The sequence below is a fragment of the Lissotriton helveticus genome, chromosome 8 (assembly GCF_964261635.1).
Source record: "Lissotriton helveticus chromosome 8, aLisHel1.1, whole genome shotgun sequence".
Classification (NCBI taxonomy): domain Eukaryota; kingdom Metazoa; phylum Chordata; class Amphibia; order Caudata; family Salamandridae; genus Lissotriton; species Lissotriton helveticus.
The window spans coordinates 23,730,537-23,749,256 of NC_136069.1; the positions used below are offsets into that span (position 1 = coordinate 23,730,537).

Below are 18,720 nucleotides of genomic sequence, written 5' to 3' on the forward strand. Positions count from 1 at the left end.
TGTTGCTCTGTTTCATTCCAGTAAATGGAAAGAGATAACATCTATGTGTACACATTGTCTTTTGATTTTTTTAATGGGTTATTCTCAGCTTCAGCAATGCCAACTCAATCTCTTTTTCTGACTTTGGATTTTTAACCTCTGAGCAGGAGCTTTATTGACCCTGTGGAATATATCCTTAATACAAGCCCCTTTGTTTGGTTGGTAATTTTGTGGGTATGTGAATGAATTACATATCTTTTTCAATTACAGGCATACTACTTTTTGCAAATGTACTGCACCCTGTGCTTCTTTTTGCATTTAATAAACCAGGTTCTAGCTCCACCTATTTTCCATCCCTGTCACTTGAATTAAATGTCCTTAAAATCTTTGTTGAGGTTTTCTAAACAGTTTTGAACTGTGTTCTTCCCTTTATTATTCAGCACTTTCACACAAATGTTTTTCAAACCACATTCCCTTACTTTCTTTAAGCTAATATTGAAATAGTGCTTAAACGTTTCTATGGTGTCCCTGTCATGCTGAAAACCCACTGATTTGTGGATACATCAGCAAAGGTATCTACTAATTGTCTAGTGTAGCTATTGAACAGTCATTGGGCCCCTCATTCTCGGGTATGGCCTAACAGTCTTCCTCCTTTGCTGCATCGTTATTAAATTATTCACATGAAAGCATTATGCTGGACCATGTACTGCGCTGCTCATAAGTCAAAAAGTACATATATGTGCAACGTTCTAAAATGTTTCTGATATTTACATTTTTTGACTGAAAATATATATTAATGGACGATATTAACAAAAGCATGAAATTGAGATTTACAATGCTAGCGACAACCCAACCCTCCCACTGGATCTGGATGGAGGGCATGTATGGACCTATACTGCATTCCAGAATATAACAAACTACAAAGCTGAGGGATTCCCAAGGAAGCACTGCTGATGGGTTATAGAAGGAAGATGCAGGCCAATCTTGACTTTCACTTTTACCATGTATGTGCATCCACTAAGTTTTTATACATGTGCTGCACTTGAGATGAACGACTATGGCAGCGATAACAAAGTGTTCTGTATTTTATCTGTATTGACCATTGTTTGGCCTCTAGCAAGAAACTTTCATGGGTATATGGTTTATGTTATATGCTTTACTCTGTCATGATATAATAAACAGAATCATATAAAAAATATTGGGTTTGAAATTGAGCTCCAGCACTTTTCTTTCTTTTCTCAGTTATGTTTCGTATAATCATAACAAAATAAGTATTTTATTATATAAATAAATGTTGATTCAAAATCCTTTGGGATCCAAAGGCAAAAAGAACACAAAATTACACCTAGAGAAAACCCAACTTCAAAAATCTGTACTTACACAGGTTTGCTGCTTTGGAATACAGGGTAGCCCTTCTAGTTGTTATGTTTAAATTAAGATTATTCTAATTAGTAGGTTAAAAAGGTAGGGAATGATAGGAATGCTTTAGGGGCAGTGTCTAGAAGCGCCCAGAAGAAGAGTAGATAACTTAGTTTACTCTCGATCATCTCAATGTTATCACTAGTTGAAGAATAAAGAGTTAATAGCCATCTATACGAACTTGTGGCTATGAGCTCGTGGGCATGATCCCAGAGAAGGGTAGAGCTGAAATCGAAGAAAGGCTTGCCTGGCACTGTAATCTGTCAGTTACCTTTTATAATACATTCTGAGGGATAAGACAGTACAAGGCTGTGTCATACAGCTTCTACTTCTCAGTAGGAACTGTGCATTTGTTGGACAACTTAAATGTTAGGATTTGTTCCAGACTAATTCTATGCACCACCTGAGGATATGTCGACCTATACCCTTGCTAGCTCACAGTGCAACGATTAGAGTCCCTAAAGCTAAGAAAGTAACAAATGGATTGTGCAACCTCAGAACAAGACAACCCTGACTCCCCAAGGAATCATGGAAATAGATCTAGAACTTTTTGCCCAGTCAGTCGTGCATTCCCAAAGAGAGATACGAGAAATACACAATGAGGCGTTTCAATATTTATTAAAGCATTGTGATCCTGGTATAACATAGTTTGGGTGGAATACCGGTAAAACCACAACTAATTGAAAGTCCTGAAAAGGTATTTATTAAAAATAATTTAAACACTCAAAAAAAGAGCTGGGATGGAAATAAACAATCCAATCCGAAAGAAAAAAGATTCCAGTCCAGAGGAAGGTCTCCTCGGCGGAGAGGAAGGTCTCCGAACCAAGGACACAGGTCTCCCCAAAGTGAGCCCTCCGGGAAAAAATACAACCTTAGAAATAGGGATAATATATCCCTTCCTAGTTCTTCATAGGATTTTTCTATGATTCTGGCAATTTCAGCTGGTTGGTCTGCTATATCTGTTTCTTTTAACCTCTGGCGGATCGCCACATTTGCTGCTTCTCCCTTTATGTTGGCTAGTAATATTGCCGAGACCTGCTTGAAGTCTTTCAGTAATTTCATACCGAGAGTTAAAGCTGGTTCTGGACCGTATTCATCCTGAATTTGTTTTAGCACATCTGGTATTACTGACATGGATGGTACACCATGTGTTTTCGTGTAAATGGAAGCAAAGACTGTTCCCCAAGTGTCACAGTCCTCCACGTGTGGTGGGATTCCCATTGGAAGACAGATAGTCAGAATCCTGTGTTTTTCCACCGGGGTGGTGTCTGGAAACACCGCCTCTATTTGAGTGATTTTTTGTGCTAGCCAGAAAGGTATTTGTTCCCGTTTTGCGGGTACTTTACCTAGACAGGACTGTATGTTCTGTGGTGTAATTTTATTTGTGTTCCCCTGATGAGGGGTCAGTTGTGGAATTTTAATTGCTGGTTGTACCGTTGAAGTCCGCATTACATATTGGACTAATTGTCTATGTATTTTTATTAATTGCTTTAGCTGTGTTAACAGTTCTGGTGCAGGCATTTCTTCAATGTCTGGATGTGGTGTGTATCCGGCTAGGACCGGCCACGTTGCTCCTGGTCTACCTAGTGGACCGAGCCTGGTGATGTGATTATTATGTTTTAGGGCGCCATTAAACAAGAGCAGGTGCTCTTGGAATTTGAGTGGTACTTCCACCTCCTCGAAAGGAATGTACTCATTAGGAGGTTCCTCTGTTTTGTAATAGTGGAAGACCTTTGTTACAGCGTTTGCTGCTGGAAAGTTTATCCATGAATAGAATACCTCTGTCTGCCGATATTCGTGTGCCTCAATTACGAATATGACTGTACCACCTCTTGGTGTCAGTCCATTTTCTATAAGTCTTAAAGTTATAGATTTCCTTATGTTGACCGGGATGAGTATTATATCAGGGTCATTTTCCTGCAGAGTATTATCAGCTGCTAGGAGTTCAGCTGCTATTCTAGCTGTCTCCCGTTCTTCTTCATTGTCTGACATTTTACCGACAAGAAGGTTATTCTGTTTTGTTTACAGATCAGGTTTCCACGGAAACAAAGATTAGATGCACAATATTTTGGAACAATGTATCCTTCAACGTTGAATAAACCAAGAACCATACATCGGAGTCTCCTCCTGCGAGGTTTGGCGGATATAACCTTTCACCCACTCCAGACGTCTTTGGAGTATTATGGGAAAAAAGGGGCCTGTGTGAAAAAGCACGACTGAGTTACTCTAATGTCTTGCGTTAGTTTTATCGCCTATCCAAACGTTTGGGCGCCATGTAGTGTAGTTCCTATTATCCCAATAGGCTCTGCGCATTGGAATAATACCTTCAATAGTATAGACCTAGGGCAGAGGTTAACTAGGTCTTCTACTGACGATATTAGACTTAAAGTTTTGTGTTTGCCAGCTAGCTCAGAGTTCACTAGAAACTTTCTCGAATAGACAAGGAGGGTTCTAACCTCCCTGGATAGACAAGAAGGGATTTAGTTTCTGACAACCATAGAACATGACAACTTTGCTCTCCCCTAATCAAGAGTGTATCTCTAGAGTCGTGTGAAAACAAAAGACAACTTATTTTACTCAGTCAGTACGTGCATTCTTAGTTTCACCAGATTGTAGAGAAAAGGAAGAGACGGGCGTGTTCAATAAAAGATGGTATTTATTGATCAGTCTCTGTTCTCATACAAGAGAAATGGATCGCTATTATTGCAATACTTATAGTTAAGTAAAGTGCATACAGTAAAAACAGAATTATGAAATAATACTGTAAAAGCATTGATATGGTTTCTGAGCCATATGATACTTTAAAATGGATAAAATAGATACATACATATATACATTGGCTAATCGTACTCAACTGGTGCTTCTAACCACGCCTACCCCAGTGTACCTGACCTAAGCCTAATACGTGGGCGGGAGTAGATAAGTAGCAGTTTAAGTTAAGTTTGTTTTGCCAAGGGACTGACTCAAGAATTCTCTGTAAGGAGGGTATTCAGTTCTGTACCTGGGATCTAGAATGGTGGAGGGCTGGTATCTCGTATCTCAGGTCTTGATATTCCAGCTGCCTGCGAGGGCTCCTTGGAAACGCCGGAGCTGGATTTCTCGGCAGGAGAAAGGCAGCGTCTCTCTCTCAGCGCGTCAGGAAGGCGGGGCAGCGCCTGTGGGCTTCGCTCTCTGCTGGGCTCCTCGGCAAGTCTCGCTGCTCCAATCTCGTCACCACCGCGTGTGTTTGCTTAAGGCAATGTCGGTAATATTTATACCTTACAGGTGCCGAGATTGACGTAAGGATGGACATATATACGTCAATAAGGATGTCATACGAACGGGTTCGTTCGCACATTCTTTACTGAAGTTCTCAGTGAAATCAAAACAATGGCTACGGGAATTTCCCAGGTCGCGGTAGGTTTGATTTGTTTTGAGAACTCCGTATGCCTTATCAGGGGCTGGAGGAATAGTGCTTGCCTTAATTAGATGATTTAGAAAAGGGGGTGGTGATGAACAGAGTGCCTGAGTTAAGCAGACCACTCTTACCCAGTCCAAAGATCAGGGCTTGATCCATCACCGTTTTTTAGCTCACTGCACCATCCCAGCTCAGAACTTGGCCATATGCAAATTAGTCTGTTCCTGTCCCAGTGCATGATGGGAACAGGGCAAACCAAACTACCAAGCCAATTCTTGTACTGGGAAGGAAACAAGCTTCCGGGGACCGGTTTCTGCCATTTCAGGCGTCTTCGGCCCGGCTTGCTTGAATCCTGATGGTGCAATGAGCAAGGGACTCACATCTGAGTATACCCTTCCACGCTTATGGTGGACAAAATGATTTAGAAAAGGGGGTGGTGATGAACAGAGTGCCTGAATTAAGCAGACCACTCTTACCCAGTCCAAAGATCAGGGCTTGATCCATCACCGTTTTTTAGCTCACTGCACCATCCCAGCTCAGAACTTGGCCATATGCAAATTAGTCTGTTCCTGTCCCAGTGCATGATGGGAACAGGGCAAACCAAACTACCAAGCCAATTCTTGTACTGGGAAGGAAACAAGCTTCCGGGGACCGGTTTCTGCCATTTCAGGCGTCTTCGGCCCGGCTTGCTTGAATCCTGATGGTGCAATGAGCAAGGGACTCACATCTGAGTATACCCTTCCACGCTTATGGTGGACAAAATGATTTAGAAAAGGGGGTGGTGATGAACAGAGTGCCTGAATTAAGCAGACCACTCTTACCCAGTCCAAAGATCAGGGCTTGATCCATCACCGTTTTTTAGCTCACTGCACCATCCCAGCTCAGAACTTGGCCATATGCAAATTAGTCTGTTCCTGTCCCAGTGCATGATGGGAACAGGGCAAACCAAACTACCAAGCCAATTCTTGTACTGGGAAGGAAACAAGCTTCCGGGGACCGGTTTCTGCCATTTCAGGCGTCTTCGGCCCGGCTTGCTTGAATCCTGATGGTGCAATGAGCAAGGGACTCACATCTGAGTATACCCTTCCACGCTTATGGTGGACAAAATGATTTAGAAAAGGGGGTGGTGATGAACAGAGTGCCTGAATTAAGCAGACCACTCTTACCCAGTCCAAAGATCAGGGCTTGATCCATCACCGATTTTTAGCTCACTGCACCATCCCAGCTCAGAACTTGGCCATATGCAAATTAGTCTGTTCCTGTCCCAGTGCATGATGGGAACAGGGCAAACCAAACTACCAAGCCAATTCTTGTACTGGGAAGGAAACAAGCTTCCGGGGACCGGTTTCTGCCATTTCAGGCGTCTTCGGCCCGGCTTGCTTGAATCCTGATGGTGCAATGAGCAAGGGACTCACATCTGAGTATACCCTTCCACGCTTATGGTGGACAAAATGATTTAGAAAAGGGGGTGGTGATGAACAGAGTGCCTGAATTAAGCAGACCACTCTTACCCAGTCCAAAGATCAGGGCTTGATCCATCACCGTTTTTTAGCTCACTGCACCATCCCAGCTCAGAACTTGGCCATATGCAAATTAGTCTGTTCCTGTCCCAGTACATGATGGGAACAGGGCAAACCAAACTACCAAGCCAATTCTTGTACTGGGAAGGAAACAAGCTTCCACCCCCTTTTCTGAATCGTTTTGGCCACTATAGGTGTGGCAGGGTATACTCAGACATGAGTCCCTTTCTCACTGCTCCATCAGGATTCAAGCAAGCCGGGCCGAAGAGGCTGAAATGCCAGAAACCGGTCCCCGGTAGCTTGTCTCCTTTCTGGTGAAGAATTGGCTTGGTAGTTTGGTCTGCCCTGTTCCCATGATGCACTGGGCCAGGGACAGACTAATTTGCATATAGCCAGGTTCTGAGCTGGGATGGGGCAGTGAGATAAATAACGGTGATGGATCAAGCCCTGATCTTTGGACTGGGTAAGAGTGGTCTGCTTAATTCAGACACTCTGTTCATCACCACCCCCTTTTCTGAATCGTTTTTGGCCACTATAGGTGTGGCAGGGTATACTCAGACATGAGTCCCTTTCTCACTGCTCCATCAGGATTCAAGCAAGCCGGGCCGAAGAGGCTGAAATGCCAGAAACCGGTCCCCGGTAGCTTGTCTCCTTTCTGGTGAAGAATTGGCTTGGTAGTTTGGTCTGCCCTGTTCCCATGATGCACTGGGCCAGGGACAGACTAATTTGCATATAGCCAGGTTCTGAGCTGGGATGGGGCAGTGAGATAAATAACGGTGATGGATCAAGCCCTGATCTTTGGACTGGGTAAGAGTGGTCTGCTTAATTCAGACACTCTTTTCATCACCACCCCCTTTTCTGAATCGTTTTTGGCCACTATAGGTGTGGCAGGGTATACTCAGACATGAGTCCCTTTCTCACTGCTCCATCAGGATTCAAGCAAGCCGGGCCGAAGAGGCTGAAATGCCAGAAACCGGTCCCCGGTAGCTTGTCTCCTTTCTGGTGAAGAATTGGCTTGGTAGTTTGGTCTGCCCTGTTCCCATGATGCACTGGGCCAGGGACAGACTAATTTGCATATAGCCAGGTTCTGAGCTGGGATGGGGCAGTGAGATAAATAACGGTGATGGATCAAGCCCTGATCTTTGGACTGGGTAAGAGTGGTCTGCTTAATTCAGACACTCTGTTCATCACCACCCCCTTTTCTGAATCGTTTTTGGCCACTATAGGTGTGGCAGGGTATACTCAGACATGAGTCCCTTTCTCACTGCTCCATCAGGATTCAAGCAAGCCGGGCCGAAGAGGCTGAAATGCCAGAAACCGGTCCCCGGTAGCTTGTCTCCTTTCTGGTGAAGAATTGGCTTGGTAGTTTGGTCTGCCCTGTTCCCATGATGCACTGGGCCAGGGACAGACTAATTTGCATATAGCCAGGTTCTGAGCTGGGATGGGGCAGTGAGATAAATAACGGTGATGGATCAAGCCCTGATCTTTGGACTGGGTAAGAGTGGTCTGCTTAATTCAGACACTCTGTTCATCACCACCCCCTTTTCTGAATCGTTTTTGGCCACTATAGGTGTGGCAGGGTATACTCAGACATGAGTCCCTTTCTCACTGCTCCATCAGGATTCAAGCAAGCCGGGCCGAAGAGGCTGAAATGCCAGAAACCGGTCCCCGGTAGCTTGTCTCCTTTCTGGTGAAGAATTGGCTTGGTAGTTTGGTCTGCCCTGTTCCCATGATGCACTGGGCCAGGGACAGACTAATTTGCATATAGCCAGGTTCTGAGCTGGGATGGGGCAGTGAGATAAATAACGGTGATGGATCAAGCCCTGATCTTTGGACTGGGTAAGAGTGGTCTGCTTAATTCAGACACTCTACACCCCCTTTTCTGAATTGCCTTAATTAGATGGCATGCGTTATGACCTAATCAGATAACGTGCTTCTGTGCCGTGGTGTGGCTTAATCAGATAACGGTTTTTGCACCGTTGGATGGCTGCTAGTTAATTATTAACCAAACCAGGGTCAGGAATAGGGGATCGATACAGTACCTATAGAAATACATCACAGCACAACACCTTGAACATTTAATACAAGGGATAAAGTTCAATGTGCAAATGTTGTTTGTTGATCATCTGTTAGGCAACATAGCCATCATAGGAGGATAAACAATGAAAGCCTGACTGGGGTCTTGGCATAGTAGCATGGATGCTGTTTATTATATATACACAAGCATTTCCATGTTCAACTCAGAGGCGCACTCTGCTGTCACTGTGAGGTCGCTGCTTGCCAGAGTTCCAGCCAGCTGATTCCTGTTTTCCCTCTGCAAGGAGGGATGTCCAACTTGTGACCAAGACGAGCCCCTTAAGACACTTACCCTCAGGTAATGGAGAGTTAGATCATCCAGTAGGGATTTTTAGCAGATCACCCGCCCTAGGCATAGGTTAGGGAGTGCATTATGCAGTACTTATATGCCAGCATATTATACACTGCTTTAGCACAATGGTGGAATTTTTTACCTATTTCACATTCTCGTGATGCTAATTACCCTAATCGGTTTCTGTTTATTAATCATTACAGCGCATCTGATAGATATCAAGAAATTGATACACGTCCTTCTCAATCTTTTCAGACTTCCTCGCAGAAATCGGAAAGAAGAGGACGATCAGAACACAGGGAAGAGCACGTCAAGTCCAAAGACAAGGAGCCTGCTCATCTGAATAAAAAATTACAATTTCCAAAAAAGAAGGTAGCCAGTATTAAAGTAATCAACAATGCCGAGAATACTGAGGACACAGCTGAAAAACGGAGAATGGGCTCAGACAATGCTAGACAGCGCAGCAGAAGTGAGCATAGCTCGCAAAGTCCTTATGAATCATCTGGAGACAGTGGACACGAATGAATACATTCAGGTGGAAACTGCAGATACCAGAGTTAGCAAACCTCATAAAATATATGAAATAACATTACGTATAGAGGGGGATAAGACTAGAAAAATAAGGGGTCTATTTTGGGATAATCTCTCCAAGGGCTATGACATCCTTCTAGCTGAAAAGGACTGGCCACCAGAGTTTGTCAGGGAGTGCCCTCATGGCGAAGAAATAATTATGCCTGCCTTCTCAAACAATATACCAATTCATAAAAAATATACACTTGCAAGAAAGTGGGCAGTAGCTCAAGCACCTGCCTTATATAAAAATCATGCGGGATGGGATGAGGACTCTCCTCCTCACAAAATCCAGTTAAAATCCCAACCTACTGCACAGAGGCAGTACCCAATTAAGCAAGAAGCTAAAAAACAGGTAAAAGAGATCCTAGATCAACTTGAATACCAGGGGGTGATTGAAACTTGCACCTCACAAATGAATAACCCTTTGTTTCCTGTCTCCAAACCAGACAATTCATATCGTCTAGTTTTGGACTACAGACACCTTAACTCATGTTGCATAACCTTTGCAGTACAAAACTCGCATAGTGCTGCACTAATGAATAACATAGTGCGCAAAAAGTACAAAACAACGTTAGACATCTCTAATGGATTCTTTTGTCAGAATATAGCACCAGAAAGCAGATATTTGACCGCATTCTCAATAAAGGGCGCGCAAACAAATTTCTGTCGTTTGCCCCAAGGGTTCATGAACAGCCCAGGATTATTTTCAGCGAGAGTAACAGAGTTACTACAAACATATGATGAGGAAGCATTATCTTATGTTGACAACATCTATCTAACAGATGATGACTTGGATACTCACTTGAAGAGAGTGAACACCATAATACTTGGGTTCGCAGCAGAGGGCTACAAATTCAACTTTAAAAACATCAAGAATTGCCCATCTAACTGTCCTGTTTTTAGGATATGAACTATCAAGTGAAGGCAAAAGCCTGGCTGACAATTTCCTAGAGAAATGTGCTGTACTCCAAGCACCTAGAACACTAAAAAACTTACAAACAATTCTAGGCTTCCTGAATTTCGGAAGAACTTACATTATAAATTACGCAGAAAGGGTCAAACCCCTTTATGATCTAATAAAAGCAGATTTTAAAAGAATCAACTGGACTCAAAAACACACAGAAATTTTGAGATCTTTACAAACAGATATGTTAGTAAAAACAAATTTAGAAACACGTGATAACACACGCAACCTTGTGATTCGAGTCATCCCAGGAAGATGCGGATTCACATACCTGACCTCTAATGAGGGAGAAAAGGTACCAATTGCATACAAATCACACTTATACACAGAAGCTGAAAAGAAATTCAGTATTAAGGAAAATATTGTTAAAGCGGTTTAAACGGCTATAGGAAAAGAAAAAGACAAAGCTGACGGCAGACGTATCGTTGTCAGAACAGCAGAATCAGCCTTTGAGGCATTAAAAACCCCATGCAATTTGCCGACTACAGCATTGAATCCAGAATGGATACAATGGGTAAATTCAATTACTACAGAAAAAGTATACTACTATTTTGATCCAGAATTGAAGGAATTAAAATATCTAGAATATGAGAGAGAATACCCTCTGCCAACCGACATTCTGCCCTTACGACAGTACGCATGTGTAATCCATACAGACGGATATGCTCAACCCTCAGTTTGGGGAGAACAAGCATACAACCCCACATGTGAAATTACAAAAGAAGTGTGGCGTGGAGGTAAACTAAAACCTCTATTGACAAAAACACACTGTGGAGAATAATTCAGAACAAAAAACTGAAATAATAGCGTTAAAAATGGCGCTAGATAATGCCGATCGCGAATTCCCGACACTAATAGTGTGCGATTCGTATTACTGCGTCAAAACATACAATAATGACTTGCAGACATGGATTCAAAACGGTTACAAAGATGACACAGGTGCAACAATAAAGCAAAAAACGCTTTGGGAACATGTAGTTCTTTTAAGGAAAGAACTACCAAAGACTCACGTGATACACTCACTGAGTCATCAGCATGATGGCGTTCACGTTGCAGGGAATTCATTGGCTGAGACAGCCACAGCGGTAGCAACTAAATCGGCTTCCGTAGCTACAAAAAAGCGTACAGTAAAAAACATTGACGGTGAAACAGTGCTGGCGGTGAAAAACGTTATCAAAAGGCGACTGCTCAGCGCTACCGATCAATTACCCACTCAATTATACATACAAAATTGATGCTAACTCCGTTCCTTTTGCTCGAATCCCTGGAGTGGGGGATAGAGTAATTCCAAACACGGATAGGAGAGGCTTGTTAATAGCGGACGCACATATGGGTGAGGGCCTTAGACACCTCAAGCTTAAAGATTCTCTGGAAGAATTACAATCAGTGTACTGGTGGCCAGGCATGAGCCTGCATCACCACATTTTTGTAAAAAACTGCCAAGACTGCAACAGAGATCGCAGCGGCGAGAGAAACGGTGTATTACCATGGCGTTTCACTCCAAAGGACTAGACAATAGTCAATAAAACCAGCATGAAAAAAGCGTCATATTAACATAAAAAGACTACTTTACACTTATAATGTAGACCCCAGCGCTCGGCTGACGTCTGCACTGTTATAAAAAGATTGCGAGTCTAGAATGGCATATACGCTAGGAGCATGCTACGTTGTGACCAATGCTTTCCCTGTAGCCCTCAAAGCTCATGGGAAGCATGGCCAAATGAGCATTGCATAGCGGGACTCTTCTCACTTCCTTCCTGAGGGATACGGGATGGTGTAAAGAAAAAACCAGGGCATAGAGCAATCTATAACAGAAAGGTATTAGGTTCGGGAGCTGGGTGGGTCAAACATTTAATAAGTGTCCAACGTAGTCTAAATAACCTGCCAAGAGATTCTCTGAAGGGATTCAGTCCGTACGAACTATTGTTTGGAACTAGAATGATGATCCAAGATCTTGATAGTCAGACTTCAGTGGTTAAAGACAAAAGCTTTGATATCAAAGATCGTTTGGCTATTTTGCAGGACTTAAACGAAACAAGGAAAGACCTGAGCAACGTAAAGTTAAAACAACAGCCAACGACCACTGAAGAGAAACCACCTGTCCCAGCAAGGCCTGTCTGGATTCAAAAAGTCAGGGATCTAGTCAGAGAGAAGATCGCGGTAAAGAAGGAATTTGGGCCTTCTTACAGAAAAGCAGTTCCTGTCTTGTCTATCAACGGGACAAGATCAGTAGTACTACCGCCCCTTGCTGGTAAAAAGGAGAACAGAGTTGTATCCATCGACCTGGTAAAACCACAATCATGTGGCCGATAACAAACAGTAGGCCAAGTGGACTCCCAAAAAGTAGTAGAACACCAATGTTTGCTACAAATACAGAGGTTCAGACTAAGAGGCTGATCACATTCGAAATGCCTATAGAAGATCAACAAGGACTATGCAATAAAGCAATGGAACTTAAACCTCTAAAAACCCAAATAAAAACATTTAGTCGAGACACACCAACCTACGATGAAGTAACAAATGAAACTTCTAGATCAAGAAGTAATACAGAAGCAATTGGAACAATTGACAGAACAGCATCCGGCTACTTCATCAATTTCGATGACTCATCTGAAGATCTGAGTGAACTTAAGAAACAGCCATCAACAAAAACTTTTAAAGATAAAGCTAAGGAACTTCTTCAACAGCTGAAAGAAACCTATCTGATTTCTCCATGGATTGAATTTTGGGTGGCGTTGGGTGCAATTATCCTCCTACTTTGGCTCATCATGGTACTATGCTTGGGACATTTCATTGAGGGAAAATATGCTAAAATGGACACAGCAAGCCAGAAAATCAACTTGGTCCTTAAACCACACACATCTTCACACGTCGAGAAAAGAGAACTTTCTTCAGTCAACCTCACAGCCAACCCTATACCTGGGGGGGTAGCATGGGACAATACTGATTATGAAATCTATGGTCCGGTTGAAATCCTGAAGTATCCACACCAATTTAAGATCTCATTGAGTGACTTTGTAAAACCAAGCACATTTGCTGATGACTGATACTATGAAAGTATTAATGATATGATATCTGATCTTGTGATGTCTGCTAAATTTACAGAACATGATTATTTGCAGGGTTCGTCTAATTATGATGAGATGTTCTGCTACAACCACTATGGTAACCATTATCTACATAAATCTGCACAGCCTAGAAATGTTTTAAATTATAACCAATGGGAACATTGTGCTACTCCTCCAAAAGGTAGCTCGAAAACATTTTATGATAAATATTCATACTTTTCAGGGTTTAACACAAGTGATGCAGAAACATTTTATTTCAAATTGTCAAATAAGACAGGTACAAAGACCATGCTTACAAACACAAAATTGATATATTCAGATTCATTTTTTGAGCAAATGAATACATTTGGTTTTGATTTCTGGAACAATAACATTTAAGCAAAAACTATTTGGGGTACAAAAGATTGGCAAGTACAAGGTATAGAATCATTGTTTAGAGCCTGCATGATCCCAGAACAGATTATATTTTTGAATGACACTATTCAACAAACTACCTGTCTTGGCTTAGCCAAAATTAAAGATTTAAACAAACCGTCTATTCCAAAGCCAACAGTGAACAGTAATAGCTCTATAGATGTTGAGATAGACGTAAACCATATTTTGAACCAAAACAGAACAGATCCTGAATGGAAACAATGGTTGATCTGGCCCACAGATACAAATAACTGTCAAGACAGATTCCTGAACAAAATACAGGGGTTCACATTGACCAGGCCAGACCCAAGATATTTCCAAAGACAACATCCGGGGATAGTCACCACGTACAGTGTGGGCAAGCTCTGCCTTCAATGGCTACAAACATCCACACTGGCAGAAATTAAGCAACACCTAACTTTACTTACAGAAGGTGCTGACTTGCGTGATGTCATTATGGGACCACGCAAACAGCGTCAATAACGTTTCATAGCGGCCTCTATATATGCAGCTTACAACGAAGCCTGGAAAGAAGCTCAAATTGAGACAGCAGAGAAAATACGGGAAATTGACCGTATTAATTTGGAAAAATCGCTTTCTGTTGTGGACAATGGGTTAATGACTCTGTCTTCCAGAATATATTCTTTGGACAGCATTGTGTCTTCAGCAATCGATAAGATATCGCAAGATTTACTGATGTTACAACACGGTCAGTCACAATTGCGTTCTATTGTACAGCTCGGCTGGACGTTACAAAATCTGCGTTCAGGCTATGTGCCTTGGCGTTTAATCAACACAACGTCATTATTTAATATCTTTAACCTTACTGATAAACAAATCAGTATGGCGCAGAAGGTTGCTGATTATACAATCCTGAGCATTGAAAAACTCGAAAGATTACCATTGACAATGTCAGAACGACCTGTCATTGAATGGATAATACATGGGATAATTAATATTCCGATATCAACTTTCAGGTTTCAGTACTGCCAAAAATATATACAGGCAGGCCAGTATGAAAGGTTGGGTAAAGGGTACATTAAGTCAACATGGAACTTACCCTATACACATGCTTGTGTCAGTAATAAAGGCCAGAAAGTGTTTTAGTGGCAATAATTGCGCGAGGTCACTAAGCGGTACACTTCTGTGTCAGGGTATTAGTTTGCATGGAGCCTGTGAAGGGAACTCAAATAACCTTTCATGTCACCAGCTAGGCACACCTGCAACACAAATAGAACCATTTTTTAGGAGACTCTCGAACGGGAGTTACATTCTAATAGTAGATCGCAGATGTTGTAGTTTGCTGCCGGGAAAACCTTATCTCATAACTGTGACTATGAAGGTCATGTGCTGTGAACAAGTATTGTTCCCCAGCGATTCCCCAGACAGGGAGGCAAGGTTATGGCCCGACTTGAAAATTGCTTCTATTCGAATTGATACTTTAAGCAGAATGAAGACAGTGCTCCTACAGACGCCGACCAGGCTCACGTCATCAAAAGAAACGTATGATCTCCAAGTTGCAAGGACAACGGCAGAGATTCATTCATTGTTATCAACTAATTCCCCCATACATTTCTCAGAAATACTGAGCGAAATCTTAAACATTTCTGATACCAGTGGTGTCTCAAGTGTATTTAAGACAGTGTTTTCGGGAGCGTTAACCCCATTCAAAGCCATCCTGGGTATTTTTCCAGACTTTGTTCATTCCATTTTTGGCTGACTTCCTCTCCTTTTGGGACTGGTGGCAGGCATCCTATTTTTGATCCTGTTATTTCGCTATGGCAAACCATGTCACAGACAAAACACCTGCGACAAGGGAAGAAACGATTCTAGCCATTGGCTACCGGGACCGCATAACTAGAGTCCTTGGACTGGCAAGGCTAAGGGACCTGAACATGACTTGGTTTCTTTCATTTCGACCAATGTGGCAACGTTGTGTTATGCCTGTATTAAGGTGCTTGCTATGCGGCGAAGAATGTGTGTTGGACACCTGTCTGACACTACAATCGGATGTGCCAATGGACGCAGAAACCTTGTTGGGTCCGGTAACGGCTCATGCATTGTGCTGCCCCCAGCGGCTACCTATCCTGATGACGGCATTCGTAGAGACTTCACCACTACGATTGAGGGGTAGTGAAGTACAAGATGAAAGCAGCATCGATCAGGTACGACCTTCTGTCAGCTATGCTGATCAATCCATCAATGAAGGCAATCATGCTCATGAATGCATGATAACAACTTTTTCCGAGTTAATGGAACTTTCGCAAGAAGCAGTCGACAGTTTTTTCGAAAGTCTCAATGATATGATGTTTTCACCAGAACAGAAAGAATGACATTGAAAAAAGCTAACACACGGCGTTCCCAACACCCTGAATTTGGCCTTCAACTTTGAAAATAAAGCGATATGGAAATTTTTCTCACCATATTTTTCTTCCGACAGCGGGAATCCTTTTCCAATCCAATAATATGTACAAAATTTTTTGGAACACTTATCTTCTGCTTAAGGTAGATCTATTCTTAGAGAACTAAATTTCTATTCTTAGATACTCTAGAGACATTAGATACCGTGTAGCAGGTTCATAAGGATGTTATAATGTGTGATGGAATGGTCTCGCATTTTTTCTTCTGTATTAAGAGCCATTTCATGTGTAAATTTCGCATTTTTATTCATGCTGAGTTTATAAAATGCCTTACATTTTTTTAATTATTATACTGCTTGAGTGCATTTAGTAGCTATACTCATCTTTTAGTGTATTTCACATTTCCAGTTTTAGGAATGCATATGAATGTATTTCGGGGTGGTATGTATACACAAACACTACTAGTTTTTTTTTACTATGCCTAGATTTGTAAATATGGCTATAGTCTACGTGGAGTGGGTGTGATGTATTTCTATAGGTACTGTATCGATCCCCCTATTCCTGACCCTGGTTTGGTTAATAATTAACTAGCAGCCATCCAACGGTGCAAAAACCGTTATCTGATTAAGCCACACCACGGCACAGAAGCGCGTTATCTGATTAGGTCATAACGCATGCCATCTAATTAAGGCAAGCACTATTCCTACAGCCCCTGATAAGGCATACGGAGTTCTCAAAACAAATCAAACCTACCGCGACCTGGGAAATTCCCGTAGCCATTGTTTTGATTTCACTGAGAACTTCAGTAAAGAATGTGCGAACGAACCCGTTCGTATGACATCCTTATTGACGTATATATGTCCATCCTTACGTCAATCTCGGCACCTGTAAGGTATAAATATTACCGACATTGCCTTAAGCAAACACACGCGGTGGTGACGAGATTGGAGCAGCGAGACTTGCCGAGGAGCCCAGCAGAGAGCGAAGCCCACAGGCGCTGCCCCGCCTTCCTGACGCGCTGAGAGAGAGACGCTGCCTTTCTCCTGCCGAGAAATCCAGCTCCGGCGTTTCCAAGCAGCCCTCGCAGGCAGCTGGAATATCAAGACCTGAGATACGAGATACCAGCCCTCCACCATTCTAGATCCCAGGTACAGAACTGAATACCCTCCTTACAGAGAATTCTTGAGTCAGTCCCTTGGCAAAACAAACTTAACTTAAACTGCTACTTATCTACTCCCGCCCACGTATTAGGCTTAGGTCAGGTACACTGGGGTAGGCGTGGTTAGAAGCACCAGTTGAGTACGATTAGCCAATGTATATATGTATGTATCTATTTTATCCATTTTAAAGTATCATATGGCTCAGAAACCATATCAATGCTTTTACAGTATTATTTCATAATTCTGTTTTTACTGTATGCACTTTACTTAACTATAAGTATTGCAATAATAGCGATCCATTTCTCTTGTATGAGAACAGAGACTGATCAATAAATACCATCTTTTATTGAACACGCCCGTCTCTTCCTTTTCTCTACAATCTGGTGAAACTAAGAATGCACGTACTGACTGAGTAAAATAAGTTGTCTTTTGTTTTCACACGACTCTAGAGATACACTCTTGATTAGGGGAGAGCAAAGTTGTCATGTTCTATGGTTGTCAGAAACTAAATCCCTTCTTGTCTATCCAGGGAGGTTAGAACCCTCCTTGTCTATTCGAGAAAGTTTCTAGTGAACTCTGAGCTAGCTGGCAAACACAAAACTTTAAGTCTAATATCGTCAGTAGAAGACCTAGTTAACCTCTGCCCTAGGTCTATACTATTGAAGGTATTATTCCAATGCGCAGAGCCTATTGGGATAATAGGAACTACACTACAGTGCTAGTGTGCCTACGAAGTTAAAATGTAAGCAAATGTGGTTTCTAAGAACCATATCCCGCACAGTCACGCAAGCACATGTGTGTCAAAAGTCAACATGTAAGAAAGAAGGCAACTTAAGAAACATGTGTGCGCCAAAGGTAAGCCCGTCTGCGCCCGTCCGCGCCTGGACCGCGCCCAGGGCCAGGACCCCTGGACCTCGACGATCCCGACCGACCCGCAGGACGTACTCAGCCGCCACCCTCAGCGCACTCAACACCGGCCGACGCCCAGACTGCCACCAAGCCACACCACGACGTACCCACGGACCTTTCAGCTGCCACGCCTGCAAGTTCTCCTGCACCCGGACCTGCCTCGCACCAACACCAGCCAAGTCGAACTCCAGCAGCACCCACCTCAAGTGCATCCTGCTCAACACCCGCTCCGTCCACAGACACGCCATCGAACTCTGGAACCTCCTAGACGCCACAGCCCCTGACGTTGCCTTCCTCACTGAGACCTGGATGAACACCTCCTCAGCTCCTGACATCGCCATCGCTATCCCAGAGGGCTACAAGATCGTCCGGAGGGACCGAAACGCCAACCAGACGGGAGGAGGCATCGCCATCGTCCACAGGAGCACCATCCGCCTCACAACCAGCACCGACAACACCCTGACCAGCGCCGAACACCTGCATTTCCAGATCCACACCAACCCGAACACCACCCTCAGAGGCACCCTGATCTACCGACCCCCGGGACCACGCACGCAATTCAGCGAGGACATCGCCGACTTCGTCAGCC

General features: G+C 43.0%; 1 protein-coding gene across 3 annotated transcripts in view; it reads right to left on the minus strand.

Moving 5' to 3' along the window:
• Positions 1-18,720, minus strand: part of LOC144772247 (uncharacterized) — a 228,007-nt gene that overhangs the window by 58,601 nt on the left and 150,686 nt on the right. The window lies entirely within an intron of this gene.